We start from the raw sequence: 4,939 nt of genomic DNA, 5'->3' as shown, positions 1-4,939 counted from the left end.
CAGCACCTTCCCTACAAATACCTGTGTAGTACAGCCAAAGAGCTAAATGCAAGTGGGGCTGCCATCTCGACCGTACGCTATTGGTAACCCTGGCTCCTGCAGGTCATGAATGAGCTAGCCGGCGGCGGGGTTGACCGCCTGGAGAAGCTGTCACAGAATCGCTGGCCTGGGCTTCACCCGCCTGGGAAGCGACCGCAGTGCGGAGGGCGCTAGAGCGTGTGCACGCGCGCGGTCGTCACAGCTGTGCGGGGCTGCAGCCGGGAGCTGCCCGGGTCGGGTGGCAGGGGCGCCCCGCCGCGTCCGGCAGGGGGCTCTCGGTCCCAGGCTCCCACAGCTCTGCTGCCTGCATCACATCCCCTCCGGCCTTGAGGGGGGAAAGCGGGCTTTCGTTTCTGATTTAAAACGACTATTTTAAAATGGCTTTCATTCTCCTTTTTTCTTCCCCCCTCACCCCCCCCCCGCCTTCTCTCGCAGCCAGAAAGAGGGGGAAAGCGACACCAAGAATCCATTCCAAACGAAAAACCAAGAGGAGACGCGGCAGCTCCCAGATGTTGATGTTTTGTTTTTTGACATAAATCTTCGCACTCATATGGGAGTTTTCATTGATTCATGTTCCCATCTGCTGAATTTCCTTTTATTTATTTAATATTGCTTTTTGGGGAAATCTTGCTTCGAAGCTCTGGAGAAGCATAAACCGTGGCAACCACTGCAGCCCTCCTCCCTCTTGCAAGCCTTGGCTGCTGGCGGCAGGGAGATGCGGTAGCATCCTGCAGAGTGGGTGCTGGGCGTCCTCGAGGAGGGGCTGGCTCTGCAGGCCAGCGCTAATGTGGCGATTCTGTCTGAGCCTTCCAGAGGCAGGGGGAGAGGTAGAGTGAGGAAGGGAAGGAGAGAGGGGCAGACTGGCTAACTGTTCCGCACACTTCTTGCTCACCCCAACACTTCATACCGTCCTTTTCGGTACTAAAGTACACTTTCCTTTTGACACCTTGGATAGTAGGAAACATCTAATAGTGGGCATTTATGTTAATATGATTGTGCATCTCCCCGTCTGACCAGTACTCTTCCACCCCATCGACCATTACAAACTCCAACTCTGGAGTCAGACTGCATCTTGACGACTTTCCAGAGGGAATTCTTGAACAAATTAACTTTTTAGAGCTTTGGGTTTCATACATATATGATAGGAACAGTTACTACATCCTTTTTGATGTCAGTGTGTTTTACAGAAAAGGAAACCGATGCCGAAACAAATTAGGGCATTGTTCAACTCATCCCATCCAAACCCACATCTCTACCAACTGGTTCCCCACCCCACCTTCTCTGCCAGGATTCCATATTAAACTATTTGCCTGGCAAAGATCAGAGCCTCCCACTCTCCACCCAGGAGGCAGAAGAAAAGACTAGGTGGTTCAAAGCTTTGGATAACTGTGAACACTATCCATTGAATTTGGAAAATAGGCTCAAACGTGGGAGAAACAGAGAAGTCATCCTGCAGGGTACCTGATCCGTCCATACTGGCCTCCCTGACAGGAAGGGCGCTTCACCTGTACAGGAATACGTTCTATTGGAAGATACTTTGAGACATTAAGAAACTTACAAGGCTAGGTATAGTGTCACATGCCTTTAACCCCAGCACTCAAAAGGCAGAGGCAAAAGCAGGCAGATTTCTGAGTATAAAGCCAGCCTGGTCTACATAGAGAGTTACAGGACAGCCAAGGCTACATAGTGTAACCCTGTCTTACCCCACCCCTCTAGAGGCCTGCAGATTGTGGGATAGGAGTATTTGAACATTAAGAACCACAGTTGCCATGGAACACACCCCTTAGACCTATCACTGTCCTGATCTATAGCTGTTAAGGTCAGGCCTAAGCAGAGCAGAGTTTCCCATGTTGTGTGACAAATGACCAAATGTCTATTCGTCCCAGACAGGAAACAAACCATAGACTGAAGAAACAATTTTAACCAAGTCTAATGAACCAGTGAGTTTAGTTGGGATCAAAGGTGATGGTTTATCTATAGGAACACTATCAACTTACAGGCAGCTACATTCCTAAAGAAAGTCAGTCTCAGTCTCTCTCTCTCTCTCTCTCTCTCTCTCTCAGAAGCCAGTCTGAGAATTTATTATCCTTGGGAAAAGGCAGAGCCTTGTGAAGCCCTCCTCCCTCTGTTATTGATGTTAATGGGTCCAATCAAGTATGACCCTCATGTTCTCACAGTTGCTGAGAATGCAGTTGGACAACAGCCATGCTGTGGTCTGGAAGGCAGCACTCTACAACACCTGAGGTCACTTGAAGTGTGACACTAGAGTTATAGCACCCTCCTCTGGGGTCAACATTCCTTCCCTATGCATGCCTCACCCAGCCCAACCTTTTCTACATGTTCTGGGGGAACTTCCTCTACAGCTGGAGAGCTGAGAATGGTTGACTCTAGGTTTGACTTCGAGTCTCTGCACACATCTAGAACCTTCGCGCACACTCGCTGTCTTCTGGAGCCCCTTTGAACGGCACCACGTAGTGCTTCGGCAGGCGCTTACAGCTCACACAGGAAGTGGGCACTCAAGAGGTGTACAGTGCAAACATTAGATCATATAAGAGAGCATTCCTCTTCACTCTGCCCAAAAACTACCTAGGCTGGAACCATGACTTCACTGGGACACTAAAGCCTACTCATCCAATCTATAATTTGTCCTTGAGATTGTTGAAATAGAGCATACACATCACATAAAAATCCAAAAATAGAAAAACAAGGGATACTGGATCTATAGCTCCATGGTGGAATGCTTGCCAAGCATGAGTAGGACCCCAGTTTAATCACACACACACACACACACACACACACACACACACACACACACACACAATGACCATACAGATTTGTGTAATAAGTAACCACAGGGTAAGATGGGGGATAACTGCACATTTTAGGCACCATCTGGATTTGTTACACTTCACAATAAAGTTGTTTAGACATGACTTACTTGGTAAGTTGTGTGTTCACAGAGGGAGATTATGTAGTTTAAGCTCTAACCAACCCTGTCTGATCTGTAGTAGGCACCTAATGGAAGTGACTTTCCATGCTGAGGGAATGATTTAAAGCCACATAATTAGTCACTGACAAAAGTTAAGAAAAGGTCCTTTGAAGCATTGGCTGCCTATTTTTGTGTGTATGTATATATGGCGTATGTATATATGGAGGTGTTTACTGATTTAGAGAAACTGACAGCTACAAATTGAGTGCAGAGTTGGAAAACATGACTCTGAACTCCCCCACACCCAGAGAAGACACAGAAGGAAGGAATGGGAAAACTGGTTCTAGATGAGAGGGATAAGATCAGAAAGGAGAAAATTCCATTTCCCGCAAAGGAGGGGACCAGGTCTGAGGTTCCAGTAGATCCCCGGATGTTCGCCTGAACCCACTTGGCTGTATCATGCTTCCTGCAGTATGGATGTGACTTCAGAAGCTAGCCCAGGCGACAGTCTGTTGGCTCAGGCCCAGCTCATTGATGGTGAGGGAGGCTATTCTGCTGACTTTGTGCTATAAAGGTAATGTGGAAATGGCCAAGAGTAAGAAGGCTCACCCGCCAAAAGGCACTGGAATCAGCCAGGGAGGCCAGGAAAGTCTTGCCAGAGTCCTCTAGCCAGGAGATGCCAGCAGAACTGTGCATCTCTGGATGGAAGCCTTTTAGGGGTCTCGGAGCCAAGACCCTAAGCTTAAGGCTTGCCACAAGCTCCAAGATGTCTCTCCCCAGATAGAACCTAGTCTTTGTCTGCTTTGTGCTGTTATAACACGATGCCACAGTGGACCACAAACAACAGAAGTGTGTTCTGCTCTTGGTATTGGAGGTTAGAGATCTCAAGATCTTTGACCAACATCTGACCAGAGCCTCCCTGCTGCACAACATGGCAGAAGGGTATGCTAAGCACACCAAACTGAAAAACAGGGCTGGAAAGAGGGAAAGGGATAAGCCCAGTCAGAGCTCTCGTGGCTTAATCATTTCTTGAAGGCCTTCCACTTAAGACGGCGACAACGATAAATTTCAAACTGATTTTTGAGACCAACATTGAATCTACAGCACCACCCATTTCCACACTGTATGTTGACACACACCCTGGTAAGTGAAAGTACCAGAGACATATGAAAGCTTGACCACCAGCACTGTGGATGCCTGGGCCGCAGACCTTATCACAACTGACGCCGTGATGGAAGTATGATAAAGGCCATAAAACCCAGAGTGTGGATAGCACCACCTGCAAAATGAAAACAAAGACCCAACCCATCAAAGTCCATAGTTCTGAGAAAGTCTCTAAATGTCTCAAAACCTTCCCTTTTAGCTTAGGGAGTTATTTTTCTGGCTAACTCTTCTTGCTAACTGAAGTATGTCATCCCAGTGTGTGTGTGTGTGTGTGTGTGTGTGTGTGTGTGTGGTGTGTGTGTGTGTGTGTGTGGTGTGTGTGTGTGTGTGTGTGTGTGTGTGTGTGTTAAAAGCTCACCCTGGCCCTGGGTTCCGTCCCCAGCTCCGAAAAAAAGAAAAAAGAAAAAAAAGGAAAAAAGGAAAAAAAAAAAAAGCTCACTCTGAGAAGGCTTTGAAGTTTCATTGGACCTCACTGGGATCCCAAACACCTGCTATCGTCACTGGCTGGTGACTTCCTATTGGTTTAAACCCATGAATGAGCAGTCTTCTCAGTTGGGTACTCTACATTTCACCCTGTGTCTACTGACTGCATATAATATCCAGACGCCTTTTTTTGTAGAAACTGTAGATACTGGGGTTATTATGATAAACAAGAAAGACATAAATAATATTTTCATGAAGTTTACAATTTAGGGATGAGTTAGTTAAGGTTTCTATTGCTGTAATAAAACACGGTGATAAAATGCCATGACCAAGAGCAGCTTGGGAAGAAAAGGTTTTATTTAATCTTACATCTTATAATCCATC

This window comes from Rattus norvegicus, chromosome 18 (assembly GCF_036323735.1).
Source record: "Rattus norvegicus strain BN/NHsdMcwi chromosome 18, GRCr8, whole genome shotgun sequence".
NCBI lineage: Eukaryota > Metazoa > Chordata > Mammalia > Rodentia > Muridae > Rattus > Rattus norvegicus.
Note: the sequence above shows the minus strand (reverse complement) of the source record.